The sequence below is a fragment of the Lissotriton vulgaris genome, chromosome 1_1, assembly GCF_964263255.1.
Source record: "Lissotriton vulgaris chromosome 1_1, aLisVul1.2, whole genome shotgun sequence".
Classification (NCBI taxonomy): domain Eukaryota; kingdom Metazoa; phylum Chordata; class Amphibia; order Caudata; family Salamandridae; genus Lissotriton; species Lissotriton vulgaris.
In genome coordinates, this window is record NC_141685.1 from 1,514,985,673 (window position 1) to 1,515,004,102 (window position 18,430).

The 18,430-nt window shown below is 53.1% G+C and overlaps 1 protein-coding gene across 1 annotated transcript in view; it reads right to left on the minus strand.

The window, feature by feature from the left end:
- The window catches only part of SELENOO (selenoprotein O), a 197,901-nt gene that overhangs the window by 47,393 nt on the left and 132,078 nt on the right, over positions 1 to 18,430 (minus strand). The gene's annotated exons all lie outside the window — the stretch shown is intronic.

The following is an 18,430-nucleotide window of genomic DNA, read 5'->3' on the forward strand; positions in this document are numbered from 1 at the left end:
AGGCGTGGCTAGCAAGCCACGATGGCGGTCGGCCGCGAGTAGAGCTCCGGAGCTGAATGGGGGCATTCGCCTGATTTGAACCGCCTGGAGGGTCCTCTGTTGTTCCCATTACGGTAATCCTGTGAGCGGACCCCCCCGGGAGCCTCCGTAGGGAGTTTGGTGCCGCCACAGACAACAGAGTTCCTTCCGACGCACTCCGGCCTACTGCGGCCTAGCCTGCGGCGCAGCCGGGGCCTGGAGTAGCTGCTGGATCCGGCGGCACTGGGGAGAAGATATCCGAAAGTCCCGGCCTCGGAATTCGGTAAATACTACAAAGGCCTGGCGACTGACCGGTGGTGCAGCGGTGGCTCACACTGAGGGGTGCTGACCCCGGGACAGGAGCGGAGGGCGGTAACACCGGGGGGCCCTGTCTCGGAGGGTTGAAGAGGAACTGCGGCGAGGGGAGAGCTGACCCTGCAGGAGAGAAGGTGGACAATACACGGGGGCTGCCTCGCTGGGCCGTCCTTCCATTAGGCTGGGGGCCTTCTCCCCCTTTCCCCCTCCCGTCCGGCCCCCCCTCCTGCCCCTTGGTGGCCTTGAGGGGCAACTGGAGAGAGCGTGGAACATCCGGTGTGAGGCACGTGTAACTGGCTGGAGATACAAATTACGGGACTATACTCCTGTGCTCCCAACTCATTGTGGACCTCTCTGGGCACAGCTAGGGACTGAAATACAGGTGGACTCTGCCCGCATCGGAGGAGTACGACGGAAGGGCCCGGCCTTGAACCCCGAACGCTGCTGCTACCCGGACCAACCGGGGGCGTGGTGGAAGCGCCGGTGAGACCTGGGACACCCTGCACAACCCGACCACGGAGAGGAGGGATGGCGGCACCGGACGGCCTTCCTGGAGGACCGAGGAGGACCTGAACTGCTGAGGGCGCTGAATTTGATGGTGAGAAAGTGGATAGGAGGTCGGCCTGTAATACTGAGATGTGAATAAAGGGCCACCGGGACGGAGGAGGAATTGAGGTGAGGGACGAGGCGGAACGTGGTGCAGAGAGAGGACCGACCCCGCTGCCTTATCCCGGGACGGAGCGCCCCGCTGTTCTACAGGCTAGAACCACCGTTGGGCAGTCTGGTGGACTGGGGAGTGGACATCGGGCAGTGGAGAGGGGGGAGGAGACTGGAACACGTGGAACCATCACCGGAATACGCCCAAGACCCGGCCATTGTATATGACTCCGAACCTTCAGAGGACGGTGCCTGCAAGCAGAGAACTAAACAATTACGGATCTCCCGTGCCATGGTCCAACGAGGGGCGAGAACACTGGAAGGCCGGGAGAGCCAAGCCACAGCACGACAGAACATGGACACTGAAGAGGGCGGGGCACTATCTGGGGTCATTGAACAGACCCCTACTGCAGAACAACAACTGGATAAACTGGATCTGATCCTTAAAGAGATCAGAGATTCTAGATCCGCCATGGAGTTGCAACTCTGGGCCCTCACCACCAACTTATCCCGGCTCAAGGCAGACCACAACAAACTGGCTGATAAGGTCAAAGATCAAGGCCTGACGCTCGCAGACCTCACCCCGACAGTGGCGGACCACACTACTTCTATTCAGCAGTTGCAGCTGCAAATTGCTTCCTTGATGGACCGGGTGGAGGATGCGGAAGGCCGTAACCGGCGCAATAACATCCGCGTTATTGGCCTTCCGGAGCGCTGCGAAGGAGCCCAGGCAGCTGATTTCATGGAACGCTGGTTCCGAGAACATGTTACCACGGAAGGTCTGTCAGCACACTTCTGCGTAGAGAGGGCACATCGTATTTCCACTGCAAGACCTAGACCAGGATGCCCGCCTCGCCCCCTGATCGTACGATTACTAAACTATTGGGACAGGGATGTCCTCCTCCAAAATGCGAGAAAACTCCCTGATTCAATACGAGAATAGACGAATATCTCTATACCCGGACTACACCAACGTGGTACAGAAGCAACATACCTCATATATGGAGGTTAAAAGGAAACTCCAAAAGGCTAAATTGAAATATGCGCTGCTGTTTCCTGCCCGTCTTAAGGTCGTATACGATAAAAAGACGCACTTTTTTGAGAGTCCTGCAGACGTAGAGTGGCTGGAAGTAATGGGCATCGAGGGCAGCCAGGACGCTACCCAGGGCACACCGAACGATAGCTCCGGGAGAGGTTCAAGACCAGCGGACAGAGATTCTCCGGTCCCGGGGAGACAATCAGGCCGAGGAGGCCCGTTGAGGGAACAACAGAAGGAAGGACAGCTGAAAGCCATCACCATGGTGGGCAACTTCCGCGAGGACCAAGGAAAGATCTGTACAGACACGGACGACAGCACAATACATTCGGACTCGGACCACAGCGGAGTATTGTTCCCGACTGTCACACCCAGAGCAGCGGATGCCATGTTGGACAACTGAGAAGCCAAGCAACGTGGACTGGCGTGGACAGATCACTTGCTGATGATCATTGTATCCATTTGATGAACCTTACTTGCTAAGTATTAAATGGATGTGCGGGGAGGTACTAAGTGGGGCTCGCAATGGACCTTATGTTTCCTTACAGGGGAACCTCGGAAGGTAATTTATTAACAGATCCTGTATATAGTGCCCCCGGGCTAGCTTACGTTGAGCCGCTGCGCCCGACCTGATAGCTAAGATGGCTAAAGCAGTGCTCAGTCACCCCCCCAATAGCGCATGCAACTGTGTTTGGATCATGTTATTCATAAGTTTTATGTTCGGCTCAGCATTGTTATTTTGCTGCACCAAGTTAGTTCAGGTTTCAGAGGGGAACGCAGATGTCTCCTGGTTAACACTTAGATTATACTTTGCGCAGGTAACACTAACACTCAGTAACTGTTTAGTAGGGGATCATGGCTGACACGACAGGAACTTATAGATTTACTACCTGGAATGTGCGTGGGCTCGGGGCTGTCCAGAAGAGGCATCGAATACATGCATTTTTACTTCGACAGCACACGCAGATCACATTCATGCAGGAATCCCACCTAACGACATCTGAAGCTCAGACACTGAGAAAGAGATGGAGGGGCGCAATTTACTCCACAATCCTACTCCGCCTTTTCCAGAGGGGCGACCATATGGGTTTGACATGGGACACCCTTTGTAGAGATCGAAAGAAGAGTAGACGATCAGGGGAGGTTCATCATGGTGACAGGCACACTAGACGGCACACTATTAGTGATAGGCAGCATATACGCCCCGAACTTTGACCAAGAAACATTTCTGGGTAAGGTGGGGAGAGCGTTGTCGGACTGGACGGCCATCCCATGGGTATTAGGAGGGGACTGGAACATGGTATTGGACCCGTCTCTGGATAGATCACACCCCCGCTCCAGATGACAGGGGTAACCAAACTGGCCGAGACGTTTCGAATCTGGGCTGCGGGATGGGGACTAGTGGATACCTGGCGAGAGCTGAACCTGCTGCATAAAGAGTACTCTTATTACTCCCCAGTGCATGACCTACACACACAAATTGATAGGTTTCTATGCTCCAGTTCCCTAGTGACTAAGACTAGTAACATGGATTACCTAGCCAAAACATTCTCAGACCATCCTCTTATGGGGCAGAGTGCCGTCCCCGGTCCCCACCTGGAGACTTCACCCCAGCTGTTGGAGGACGGCCCCTTCCGGACGTCCCTGTCTGAGGCCTCAACTAATTACTTTCTTGAAAACTGGGACTCCGCCACGTCAAACCTAGTGGTGTGGGACGCTATGAAAGTAGTGATACGAGGTGTAGCCATTGGTCTGTTAGTGGGGGCTCGACAGGAGATCCATAAGAAACTCTGTGACAGAGGATCGACTGAAAACTCTGGAGAGGGAGGCAAGTTTGGATCCGGGAAAGAAGGGAGAGCTAAGGGCCGGAAACATAGATCATGCAGAACTATTAGAAACTCGGAGGGTCATTGATAACAAACATTTTTTACGGCGTCAACACGCTGAAGCTGACAGATCGGGCGCCCTGCTGGCCCGACTGATATGGGACAGCCCGGAACCCCCAGTAATTAGCCAGATTGGGGACGACTCAGGCCACATAGTATGTACACAGCCCGAGATTAATGAGACGTTCCATGACCACCTGAAAGCGCTATATGCACCCTTCCCCAGGAAGACCCAGACCGTCTGGTGGAATTCCTTCGGGACCTGCCCTTTCCGACTATACCAGATGATGTACCGAGAGAGATAGGGGGCCCTATCACACAACAAGAAATTTGAGTTGCTATCCGATCCCTCAACCGCAACAAGACACCGGGTATAGATGGACTCCCGGTGGAGTTTTATCAGACGTACACGGAGGTCCTGGTGCCCATACTGGAAAAAAATATACCGGGAGGCTTTTGAGGCAGGAAACGTGCCCGCATCAACGATGCAGGCCCTGGTCATATCCATACCTAAGTCTGGGAGGGATACACTTGATCTGACTAATTACAGACCCCTGTCAATGCTCTCAACAGAGTATAAGATTCTCAGTAAGGTCATCGCCCTGAGGATACAACCTCATCTTTCCACCCTGGTGCACCCAGACCAGTGTGGCTTTCTCCCAGGAAGGAGCACCTCCCAAAACACGCGAAGACTCCACGCCCTGATGACAGCTACGTCACAGGAATATACTCGGGCACTATGTAGAGCACTGGACCTCAAACAAGCATTCGATTCATTATCATGGACGTTTATGTTTGAAGCATTGCGGCACTTCGGTTTCCCAGAGTCCTTACTAAAATTGGTAAGATTACTATATACAGACCCCTCAGCCCGAGCGCGTACAGGCCGGTACATCTCAGGCAGCTATCCGGTGCACAGAGGAACGCGGCAGGGCTGCCCCCTGTCACCTCTTCTGTTTGTGCTAGCACTAGAGCCCCTAGCCATAGCCATTCGTGCTCGTGGAGAACAGATGGGAATTTCATTAGGAGGAACCCACAATCTGATATCGATATATGCATATGATATCCTATTGTACCTCCAGGATCTAGAAGGAGATCACTCTACCATATCTGATGTTTTTAGCAACTTCAAGAGGGTGTCGGGCTTAGCTATAAACCCTGGAAAATCCAACGGATTTTACTTTAATGACCTGCCGCACCCCCACTCCCTTCAGTTTGGAGAATACCAGATTCCGGTAGCCCAGACCACGTTCAAATACCTGGGTATACAAGTGTATAGAAGGCCTGAAGACCAAATAGAGGGCAATGTTAAGAGAGCAATTGCCGGCCTTCGCAATAGTGTAGGTTTTTGAACATCCCTGCCCCTGTCTGTAATGGGCAGAATTGCCATTTCAAAGATGGTTGTGCTCCTTCGTATATTATAATATTTTGTTAATTTACCGGTCATTCTTCCATAAAAAACAATTTCCGGTTGGGGCGTGGCTTGGCCAGCGGTCGTGTAGAGCCGGAGCTCCGACCAGCCGATAATCATCCTGCTTAATATATCCTGCCCCTGGTCAACACTCTATGTTCCCTGCAGTTGGGCCAGTCCCTAACATCCGGACACTTGAATTCTGCGGCCGGAGCCGCCCGCACCGTGTTTTCAGGCGGTGCGACGTCCCGGAGGGTGACTGCGGTGTGGTGCGGCCCTTGGAGCCGGGGCCTTGGTTTCTGGACCATCCCACCGGGTGAGAGGGGCCGCGCAGAGAGTCACTGGGGAGCCAGCTCCGAGTGCTGCCGGAGCTTCGTCCAAGAAAAACAGTTGCGGCCCCCGCCCCCCCCCGGGCCTGAGAGGAGCGGCCCCCGCAGGGTCGCGCTGCTGGTGGCGGCTGTGGAGCGGGCCTGGCGGGTCACGGCGGCGGGGAGAGCTGAGAGGCGCGGCTGCCATCTTGCCGCAAAGAGCACCTTCATCGGCGCTGGAGGGCGGTGCTGCCCGGACGGGGGCTGATCTGGGGCCCGGCGAGAGACTGCAGCAGATCAAGGTTAGAGCGGGACCCGGAGGGTGGACAGGGGGTAGTGGAGCCGCGCAGCCATTCGGGGGTCGTGTCGGGCCCCGAGCGCACCCCTGCCTCTGCCCTGCACGGCGGCTGCCGCAGTGCCAGTGAGACCCGGGCTCAGTTGGGAGGGGGGCAGGACCGGCGCCTACTGGTCGCGGCGGAGGGCTGCCGGGGTTGACAGGGCCCTGCTACATTTCGGGGGTCGGATCGGACCCCGGGGCCTGAGAGGACTGTGCAGTGGGACCCCCTCTCCCCCCCCCCCCCTGGCAAGAGCCTATGGACTTTGCATCGCTTCTTGGACTTATTGGGGCGCTGGCTGGGGGGCGAAGCTACTGCTGAAAGACTCTAGTTAGTGCATCCTTCCTGGGACTGACGCCTTGTTGCGGGATACCTGGTCACAGGAGTCAGCGGCTAAGGGGTTTGGGCTGTGGCCGGCTGGCGCGGGCCCCTCTCCCCCACAACACCATGACACGGGGCGGCAGTGGCAATCAGGGCAAACAGGGCCCCATCGATAAGTTCACCGAGGCCGCGGGCGCCAAAGGGACGCAACCCCCAGTGCCGGATAATGCTGCCCTCTTGGCCGCGATCACGCAGTCCAGGGATGTCCTGGACGCCAAGATTGGGGCAGTGGGCTCTGACGTTATGCTCCTTCGGCAGGACCTGCGAAACGCCGTAGAACGCATAACTGGTGCGGAGACGCGCATATCGGCTGTGGAAGACGACATGACTACCCTAAAGAAGAGGGTTGTGGCCCTCGAGAGGACACAAAACGGCCTGGTGGCGAGAGCGGAGGAGGCAGAGGGACGCGCCAGGCGCAGTAATCTTCGCTTCCTTGGGTTTCCAGAGGACTGCGAACAGGGCAATGCTGAGCACTTCCTAACACAATGGCTGGAGGGGTGGATGACGGCTGATGCCCTCTTGCGCTGCTTCGTCGTTGAAAGGGCCCATCGGGCTTTGACGCAGAAGCCCCCGGTGGGAGAACGTCCTCGTCCCATGATCGCTAAATTGCTGAACTACGCCGACAGGGACGCTATCCTGAAACAGGCGAGATTGAAGGGTCAGCTCATGTTCGAGAACTCTCAGATCCTTATTTTCCCGGACTACACGAAATTGGTGCAGCAGCAGCAACAGTCCTTCACTGCGGCCAAGGCCGCTTTCGGGGCCTGAAGTTACCCTATGCCTTACTATACCCGGCTCGGTTGCGGGTTATCTTCCAGTCCCGTACCTTCTTCTTCGACACCCCGGAGGCCGTGTTTCAGTGGACAGATGAGACAGTCAGGGTGCGGGTCAATACGGCAAAGGGCGGTGAGTCAGACTCCTCGACCGGGGGCCCCCCGAGTGGGGGTCCTGACGATCAGCGTAGGCGCCGGGGCCGTTCCTGCTCGCACCGCAGCCCAAAACCAAGATCCAACACAAGCAATGACAAGAATTTGCAGGAAGCTACTGCTGAAGTGCCTTGACTGTGGGGGGTGAATGGGATACTTGCTCACTTGCTTGACAGTTCTTTTTGACCAGGGCGCTATAGCTTGGCTGGAGGCCACGCTTTCTCAGAGTTGGGAAGGGGTCACAGCCTAGTTTGACATGGGTTGTGCTGAGGGGATCCATTGGAAGGGGTGCTCCCTGGCTCCCCGTTGGGGCCGGGACCACTCCCTGACCACGACAGGTGCTTCCACGTTTGGGAGGTTAGGGGGTCGGGGGGGGCTTTGTTGGGGATTGGGCCTGTTCTAGTTCAGGGGAGGGGTTTGTGTGTGCTGTGCTGCATCCGATCCGTGGTGAGTGCTGCTGTTGGTACCTGTGGAACAACATGCTTGAATTATAAGCCGCTGCGTAAATGTCTTCGAATGCTGGGGGCTCTCGGTTAGATCCCTGTGGGACACGCATACTGAGCTGGAATGTGCGGGGTATGCTAGATAAGGTGAAGAGAGGGGCTGTGTTTGCGTGGGCCAAAAGTAGGGGAACTGACATACTGCTCCTGCAGGAAACCCATCTGTTGGGTACAAAGGCGCTCTGCCTCCAGCGTAATGGCTTTACGCAGACATTCCATGCAGGCTTCACGAGGGGGTCGCGGGGTGTGGCAGTTCTGATCCATCGGAGAGTTCCCTTCACACATAGACGCACATGGCTAGACGCGCAGGGCAGGTATGTGTTTGTACAGGGCGAGATTGGTGGTGAGATGGTTGTTCTTGGTAGCGTGTATGCGCCGCCCCCACTGCAATGGGACCTAGTGGAGAAGCTGATGTCCCTATGGGTGGATATGCCAACAGTGTTATCGATTGTGGGGGGGAGACTGGAACGACGTTATGGATGTCTCATGGGACAGATGGCGGGGCGCTGCAGGCGAGGTGGCGGGGGGGGAGGGGCAAGTGTCTCGGTTGAGGGCAATGGTTACAGGGCTGGACTGGATTGACTCCTGGAGGTACAAGCGAGGGGCGCGTAGGGACTTCACATACTTCTCTGCTGCGCGAGACTCGTTTTCGCGCCTGGACTACATTTTCCTCCCGCGGGCGATGGCCGGTAGGCTCCTGTCGGCAGATATCTTGCCACGGGCGCTCTCTGATCATTCTCCGATCTCCGTACTGGTCAGCACTGGGCGCACTAGGCAGCCATTCAGGTGGCGCCTGTCGCCCTGGCAGTTAACACAGCCCTCCTATCGCGCCCACGTTACTTGTGAACTTGCGCACTTTCTGTCCGTCAACGTGGGCTCAGTGACATCCCCGGCGGTCCTGTGGGAGGCCATGAAACCCACCATGAGAGGGGTTGACATTTCATGGTGCTCGGCAGCGCGAAGGGAGAGGCGTAGGGAACTGGTGCGGCAGGAGGCGGACTTGGAGGACCTGGAGCGTAGGGGTCGGGGGGAAGATGGTGAACGGATAAGACGTCAGCTGGTTTTGGCGCAACAACAGTATACTTCGGTATTGTTGAATGAGGCCCGCCAGGTTTGGCTGGCCACACAGAGCCGCATATACCAATGGGGCGATAAATCGTGTAAAATGCTCCACCGCCTTTGCCAGGGCATTATGCATGCACAGCCACTGCCCCAGATAGTCGCCCCCGAGGGGGAGCCGCTGTTGGAACCCAAAGCGATAGCGGATAGCTTTGCCTCCTACTACGAGACCCTGTATGCGTCTCAGGAGTGCCTGGATGCCGTCATGGTACAGCGCTTCATAGACGATCTTCCGCCTCGGGCCGTTTCGGATGAGGTCCGCGATGTACTTGACCGGCCTCTGACGGATGAAGAGCTGGGCACTGCCCTGGGTGAGCTTAACCCGGGCAAGGCACCGGGCCCGAATGGGTTCCCGTGTGAATTTTTTAGACACTACGCGACGCTGTTGACACCCCATTTCCGGCCGGTTATCGAGGAGGCACGTGAGAGGGGAGTGCTGCCCCCGGACTGGAGACATGCGGAGGTTGTAATTTTCCTGAAGCCGGGGCGCCCCCCTGAGAGACACGAGTCCTACAGACCTATTTCGTTGCTCAATACCGAGGCCAAGATTTTGGCGAAAGCCCTCGCCAACAGGCTCAAGCCCTACATCACGGACTTGGTCCATCCGGACCAGGCCGGCTTTATGCCCCAGCGGGCCACTCGCCATAACATCAGGCGAGCTCAGGTTGCGATCTCGGCTTGGCGGGGTCTGGGAGAGCGGGCTGCGTTGCTGCTGGCGGACATGGATAGGGCGTTCGACTCTTTGAGCTGGACATATCTGTTTGCTCTCTTGGGTCGCCTGAATCTGGGTCCCCGATTCTTGGCATACATACGGCTCCTCTACACGGACCTGACGGCAGCGGTGCGTGTTGGCGGTGGCATTTCTCGTTCTTTCAGTATCCGGCGGGGAACCAGGCAGGGGTGTCCCCTCTCCCCGTACCTCTTTGCGCTCGCAATGGAACCCCTCGCGGCGTGGGTGCGGATCGATGCCCAGCTGAGGGGCTTTCAGTGGTCATCTGGTGTGGCAGATAGAATAGCCCTATACGCCGACGACGTGTTATTTTTTCTCACTAACCTGGAACGCTCGGGGCCTCGCATTATGCGGATCCTGCAAATTTTTGGAGAAACGTCGGGGCTTTATATGAACCCTGGGAAGTCCACACTCTGGACTCTAGGAGGTCCGCAGCCACTGGGTGAGTGGGCCGATGGGCTGCAGGTGACGGTAGACGGCGTGAAATACCTCGGGGTGTACCTCACAGAAGACGCTTCCGTGGCCCTGGAGCGCAATATCACCCCGGTCTGGGAACGAACGCGTGAAGATCTTTAGGCATGGGCCAGGATGCCGCTTTCCATTCAGGGCAGATCGGCCATCTTTAAGATGGTCGCGCTCCCACGCCTACTGTATCAATTACAGAATCATCCGGTGTTGGTCCCACACGCCTGGTTCCGACGCCTGAACGCGGCATTGAGTGGCTTTTTGTGGGAAGGTGGCATGATACGAGTCGCGTTGCGGACTTGCTTCCGTTCCACATATGAAGGGGGCCTGGCCACGTCTGACCTGTTGTCATACTATCAAGCATCCCACCTACTGGTACTCAATGATTGGTGGTACGCGGACAGGGGCGATCCCGCTTATGCGTGGAACGTTTCCTCATGGGTTCTGCCTCCCTACACACATTATTGTATTCGGCGGCGCTTCGGAGATCTCTGCCGTCTGCCACGCGGGTGGTCTTTCAGATCTGGCGGCAGGCCCTGCGCAGGGTGGGCTGGTGGAATGTCCTGACCCTAGAAACCCCATTGTGGCAGAATGGACGACTGCCTCAACTAGCGGCCCTGGTGGGCTGTCGACAGTGGGAGGCGATAGGCATCTCCACCCTGGGTGACGTCATGTCTGGGGGAGTGCTCAAGTCCTTTGCCATGTTGCGGGAGGAGTTTGAAATGCCACATGCCCAATTTTACAAGTACCTCCAATTCCGGCATGCTCTGACCCCGTATATCCAGGGAGTGGAGGATGTACCAGCCTTTAGTCCCATTGAGGCCAAGGTCTTCATGGGGGAGCTGCCGGACAAAAAGATTTCCCGCATATACCAGACCCTTGTGCGCCACAGCGCCACAGACCTTGCCCACCTCAGGACCCAGTGGGAGCGGGATGTTGGGGAGCTTGAAGAGGAAGATTGGGTGGAGGCCCTGGAAGGGCCCAGGGGAGCAGCCATCTCCACGCGCTTGCGATTAATACAATTCAGGTACCTTCACCGTACATATTTTACTAGACAGCGTCTGTGGAGAGCGGGACTGATTGCTTCCCCGAATTGTCTTAGGTGCAACACGGAGCTGGGGACGCTGATACATACAGTGTGGGGCTGTGGGGCGCTTCGGCGGTTTTGGGACAGAGTGTTTCAGTGTTTGAATGAAGTACTGGCCTGGGAGCTGCAGAGGGACCCCAAATTGGCTCTTCTTCATGTTCTGGCAGGGGTTGGGGGCAACCGGTACAAGCGTCATCTACTACTGTTGGGACTGACATTGGCAAAAAGAGACATTGCGAGATCCTGGAAGGTGCCTCGTGCCCCTTCCTTCCTAGCATGGCAGAATGGAATGGACTTTTGTATGGGCCTGGAACAGCCGGTGTTTGTCGCACGGGGGTGCCCTCTCAAGCACTATAGAATTTGGAAGCGGTGGGCAGACTATCGGGGCTTGGACTTAGACCCGCCACCGGAGGAGGATGATGTACAATTAATCTGACAGTCTCATAACCTGTGTAATGGCGAACATTGCAACACGCATGGCACGACACGGTCGGAGTAGGCAGCAGCACGCATGGGAGGGAGGGAGGAGTTGGGGGAGGGGGGGGCGGGAAAGGGCGGGGGGGCTTGTTTCTGCACAACTAGGCATTTTCTTCGTTTGATTATTTTACTGTTTGCTCGCCCGTACAAAATGTTTGCATGTTGCAGTCCTTGATCATTTGCCCTAGTGATTGTCTCTGGAGATCAGAGAATTACTTGATGTATTTTTACCATGCAACTAATAAAATCTGTTGTGAAAAAAAAAAAACAATTTCCGCGCTGAATACGATTCTGATCAATCTCATCTGGGGAACCGGACGAAGACGTATCAGTCTCAGGAAGCTCCAACTAGGAACCAGAGTGGGAGGTTTGGGAGTGCCGGACCTACGGGGATACTATTATGCAAGTCAACTACAGTGGCAAGCGAGATGGGTAGCGGGAAGGAACCTGCACGAAATAGGCTACACGAAAGAAAGGATAGCGCTGGGAGAATTGCATTCCATGTTACTGCCCATGGGTAGGACCCCTCCAGATTGTCATCCGCTACTGCATTCAGCCCTGATGTGCTGGAGAAAGGCTCTAGCATACACTCCGACGACTGTACCTTTCGCGGAGAACATCCCTTTGCTGGGCATCCCAACGAAACAAGGCAGACTCACACAACACAGATTGCGACTCTGGACAGAGGCTGGAGTGGTAGACGTAGGGGCATTCTTCGGGGGTGATGCCCTGATGGACCATGACACCTTCGTACAAAACACGGGCGCCCCCCAGAGGTTATACCTATTACATGCCACGGTATCGCATTACATAAGACAAACCTGGGCTCCACAGAGGCTGAAACCTGCACAACACAAACTAGTCTACTTTACTATATGGGCACAGGGGGACATCTAGTACAGTGGCTTTACACAGGGATCAGAGAGCAGGCGGCTACCTCACTCAACACACTTAAAGACATCTGGGTACAGGACACGGGAGAGGCACTGACGGACAGAGAAAACGGTTCTCGAACACCCCAGGAAGGTATTGAGGAATGTTAAATTCAAATTTATACAAGTCATGGTCCTACATAGGGTGTCCCTACCCCCCCAAAGGCTACATAGAATGCTCCCAGACTCCCCTCACTACTGCCCACGCTGCAAAGAGGACGAGGCAGGCCTACTACATATGCTGTGGGCATGTCCACGAATACGTAGTTATTGGGCAGGAATATGTCAGGTACTGCGTACCATCACAGCCCAGACAGTACCAGAAGAAGCTGTTTGGTGGGGTCTCGAAAACGGCCTAAAGCTCATAAGGCCAAACTGAAATTTCTGGATCTGGCCCGGATACTAGCAATTAGGGCGCTAACAATGAGATGGAAGTCCCCTAGATCCCCGACATAACCCTATGACAATCCGACCTACTGAGGTGGGGAAAGGCGGAGAATGTAATGCTGAGACGGGAGGAGGAAAGAGGGCAATGAAAATATCCTGTGGCACAAGACTAGGAAACTATGCTAATGGATTTGTAAAGAATGGAACTGACACCTACACAGATAGATGGGAGGTAATCAGATGTGGACTACTGGAGGGATTGCTGGATGTAGTCTGGTCAGGGCAGAGCCCATTAACACATTGATTCTTCGTTTTGTATCCCCATAATGTTAGGAATTGATCCTACCCTTTTGTTACAGAATGTTAGTGCTTGAATCTAATGAGACCAGGAGACATGTTGGGTGAGGGTGGGAGTTTTGAGGAGGGAGGGGAGGACAAGGGGTTTGGCCCATTTCAGTTGTAATTGTTGTAAGCCTATTGTTAACATATCGAAATGCTTGAAGAAGTAAATGTAACCGACGTTGAGATGTTTTACAGAAGAAACATGAGAGACAAAGCATAGTTAGTTGATCCTTTTGATATCGTATATACTAAATGGTTTTACTGATAACTGATCGGCTCAGTTGGGGAGAAAAGGACTGTTTTTTGTATTGAAAAACTATGATGGATGTAATACTCTGCAGTCACGAATAAAGATTAAAAAAAAAAACTACCTACCACTGAGAGAGACAATTACTGGTTGTAGTATATGCCTCCTATTTAAAATTTTCACTTGGAAAATAAGTAATAACTTGCGGAATTCAGTGCTTCCAGCACCAAATTTCATACATGTTGCTGTTTAGCGCATATTTCCATGCAGTAAGTATCAGCAGCGGTGACCATTGCACAACGTGCACTAATTAACGTGGTACTCAGAACAACAATATGTGCAGCAATAGTAGTTATTGCACATACCAGAATTCACCACCCACTTATAGCCAGTGACTAAGAATCTGTAGACTCAGCAGCTTAAGTAAGGTGTGCCAAGAAGATCCTCAGCCAATTTTGCAACCTGGGATGAACCTTCGTATAACATTCCAAACAAAGGCCCTGCTCAGAAATCACAACAATTTGTAAGGTTGCACAGCATGTGGTCAGAGTACCAGTACGCAGAGGAAGATGTGTGGCAAAAACACAATGGTAGCTGGCAGCCAAGTAATTTTTTTTTATTTTCAGTAAAAACATTCCTAACCCCCTCTACCCCCTACCAGCTATCCCCCCCTCCCCCCCCCCCCCCCCCCACACACCAACAACCCTCCAGGCAACCCCCTTCATAGTGGAAATTGAGGGAGTTGGGAAGGATAGGAGGGTTTTTTCAAACAAAAAAAAATAAATGCCCCGACGCACAGATGAACAATCTACGTATCTTTAGCGGCGCTCTTTCTGAGGGAAATTCTATCTAACTGCAGATTCCTCCCCTTGAGAATATCCCAGGGAGCCAGGCTGGATCCGGAGATTGCTCAGAAATTCTCTCCCGCTCTTGTAGGTGGCACAGTGCAGCTCTACATCTATCCCATACAACCCCCAGAAAGGACACCGAAGCGACATACTCCTACCCCATTGTGCGGACGCCAGTTTCTTTCTTGAGTCTGCCATACTGTCAGATGGGGAGCCAATACAGATCAGAGTTAACAGAGTGCAGATCTCTAAATTGGATTCTTTATAGAAACAAAACAAAAAGTCAATTCCACTGAACGGCCAGGGGTGTGAGTCTCTGGGAAATATGCAGTTAGAGTATCCCTCAGAAAGGGCACTACTGAAGGTAAGTAACTTGTGCGTCTGATGTATACTTCACCACAGATTCTACATCTTGTGAATAGATAGCAAGCAGTACCCTCCTGGGTAGTATGTCTGTGGAACTGCTTGGACTAGAAACCCTGCAGGACTGGTGACAATTGGTCACTTACAGGTCGAGTTACATGGAACCCACTGGGAGTAAGGTGATGCGGGTCCCAGGACAAGGCCCTGATAGTCAGTTGAATTTAGCCTGGCTCGTAGGGCTCGGGTGCAGAGTTGCTCTGACTGTCCCTGGTGCAGAAGAGGGAGCCGCAGGGCAGCTGGTTTTACCACTCAGACGGTGCTGGTGAGGAAAAGGATACAATAATTTGACAACAGCCACTGAGATGGTCAGTTGAAGATGCTGCGGAGTCCTCTCTGGTTGCAGCATTGAATGAAGGTAGTGGTAGCTGGATTGACCATCAACAAGCCATGGCAGCGGTGAGATCTGCATGAAGATATTTCGATGCTAGGCGGAAAACAGTAGCTCTCTGAAACTTGCTGGGGGTCAGGACTACATTTCTCACAATACACTGGACCATATCTTGACTACATAATTTTCCCACCTGAACAGTAGCAAATGTGCAGAGGGCAGTGTGACTGCAGAGTCCTCCTCTGGAAGACAGCCTAGATGCCTATCAGAGACTGTGAAAGCTTTGAAGCTCACCTCCTTGATGTGCCAATTCACTAGCCATTCTGTCAGGGAGGGAGATGTCACCTCCATCCCATCCAGGACTTTGTTTTGGACTCCTGGGAATGTTCACACCTTCTGGCAGGGGTTAGATTCCAGTCTTGGAGGCGGCAGCTGTGGGCTGTCAGCTAGAGCACAGAAAAGGCTGGGGCAATCGCTAAGGCAGCCACCTGGGTACGTGTCACAACAAGTCTGACATGGGAATCATGTCAAGGGTGATGAGACAAGTTGTTTGATACTAAACATGAAATATTTCAGTGGGATCATAAAGGAGCTGTCAAACTCGCGGGGTGCCCAGTAGCCAGATCATGTTATTCTTTGGCCCCTTGATCACTTATAATAGCCCCTAATGGGAAGAGGCTACTATAGGAACATATAAGCTTGCCCTTGTACCTCCACACCTTCAATATAATACACCCTGCCTCCTGAGCTAAGGAGGGACACCTTTGGGTTGACTGGCATAAATTAAAAATAGTGCTTTGACATTGCCATACGTGGTGAGGACAAAGTCGAGTTCGAGCAGTTTGCATTGCTCTTGCTGTCTGCAATGGCAGGTCTGCTGTCATCTGTTTACTTGAGTCACTCAGGATGGCACAATCAGTGCTTCAGGCCCTGGGGACCCCTTTAACGCCAATGCCCTGGATACCACTGGTACCACTTATCAGGGGGTTAAACTCCTTGCCAATTGGGGTTATCAATTTACATGTATCAGTTTTGGGAAGAGTGCGCTAGTTAAAAGGCTCCAGTGCACTTTCAGGATCATAACAATCTGCCCTTGGGCACAAGGTGTGGGGGGGGTGACCATGCGAAGGGGCACTTTCTTACATTACTATAAATGCTGTAGTGCTTCGTGCCTGTGTGTAGTAATGGCCACGTAGCAGCAAATGTCTAAGAAGGCACTTCATGCAACAATGTCCTGGTAAAAGCCATGGCCCAGGTGAAATGGGCGCTGGAGTCCTCTGAATAAATGAATGGGTATATTTATAAAGCGCAGTGTTCACTCCAAGGAGCATCTTGGCACTACCGGAAAAGACCTAAAGAGATCTGTGGTAGGGAAATGTTGAGGTTAACACTTGGAATGTGCATCAGATGAGAGATAGCACAGTATTGTCTGGGGGCAGCAAAGATCTATGTTTTTAGCAGTTTTTTTAACATAGGTTCAGATTGTGCAAGTCTCAGCTGGGAGGGCAAGGTATTCCAGGCTTTTGTTCCCAGGACAGCCAATGCCTTCCCCCCTCTAGATTTCAGATGGAAGGTACGGGGTGCTAAAAAGCTTCCAGAAGATGACCGCAAGAGGCGTTGGCTGGTATAGGGATTGATTCTGGACTTCAGATATTTTGGTCCCCTTTGCTCTGGTGGCCTTAATGGGACATCTGTGTAGAGGATTGTGGTAGGTTTTGTGGTCCACAATGGGGGCCCGGCCAGGTGCGGTACTGTGATTGCAAAAGATGAGGCTGCAATTACGATAGGTTAATGGGCTATTCATAGTCTCCGTACGGAGAAGAACTTCACAGTCGCTGGCATTTATGTTAAGCGCCATTAGATCATACCAGGTATACACATACCTGGTATACTGCAGTTCTAGACTATAATCGGAATGCATTTCTGGCACTGGCCGCGTTCTGGCCGCGGACAGGTGCAGACAGGCTTGCCTTTTGGCGCGTCCGCTGCCCATCCGGTGCAGCATATGGTTTAATTGGTGTGCAGGAAGCCAACCACTAGCATGGCAACCTGACGAAATTGGGTGTAGCCCCCAATAGTTGGGACTGCGCTTCTCTGCTTAAACGGCCAGCAATTGCCACAGCAGACCGGAAACGCAGTACCTAGTACTTATCAGCTAGCCTAGGCGGATGTGCGTTTACTTCATTCAGTGCGGTTGAGAGATCTGCTAAGAATAAATTAAAAAGCAGTGGGGCCAGGACGCACGCTGGTTTTAATCCTCCAGACGTAGGCATTTCTTTTGTTAGCGTCCGACCATCGCAATCCTCACCCTGATCCAAGTATCAGTATGCAAGAGAGTTGGATCAATTTTAATAGCGAGACTGTGATTTCTTGCTCTTTTAGTTTTTTCCACAAACTGTGTCTAGTCACACAATCGAAAGCGGACTTCTAATCAACAAAGCAAAAATACAATGGCTGTTTTGCTAAAATTGCCTTGTCCATTGACCCCTTCACTGCGGATGACGAGCTCAGCTCGTCATCAGCCACGGTGGTCGTGTGCGGATGACGAGCTGAGCTGGTCATGTAACGCGGCTTTTTAAAAATTGCCGCACACAGCGGGAAAAGCCGCCGCAGTGATGCGGTTAATACCGATAGGATTAGTATGTTAGTAGAAGTTCCTAGACCGTTGATGAATCCTGTTTCATTCGGGGGCAGTATCTGCTTATCCTTTACACAGCCTGTTAAGCTTGATAATAAAATCCCGCAAACAATTTTGCGTTGGTATCTTGAAGGGTTATGATAGTTCTCCGGCAATTGCTAATTTCCTTTCTTAAAAGTAGGAGATGTTAATGACCATCTCCAAGATTTTGGCATCAACCCAAGAGGCAACTGGAGTTAACTGATCTGAGGACCAGGCTGGCAGTTAGGAACATTTTCTTACCAAAGGCCTCCATGGATTTGGACTCCTTATGTGGGAACAAATTAGTTAAAAGGTTTGGGTTCAACATGACTGTAGAAGCTTGTACCATATGACTCTTGGGAGAAGGGTGCTAGAGGTGGAAAGTTGAAATACCCTGCATCAGATCTGTTTTTGGGAATTCACAGGTGGTATTATCCAGGTTTGGCCCAAACACCCATTAAGGTATCGATGAAGGACTCGTTGAATAGGAGGAGTGGCTTTTAAGAAGTCTGTCAAGGTTGCAGGACTTGTCAGAATACTAGCCTTAACCTCTACTGATGACAGCTGTTGATATTCAGCCCACTAGCATCTAGAATATCCAAAAACAGGATTT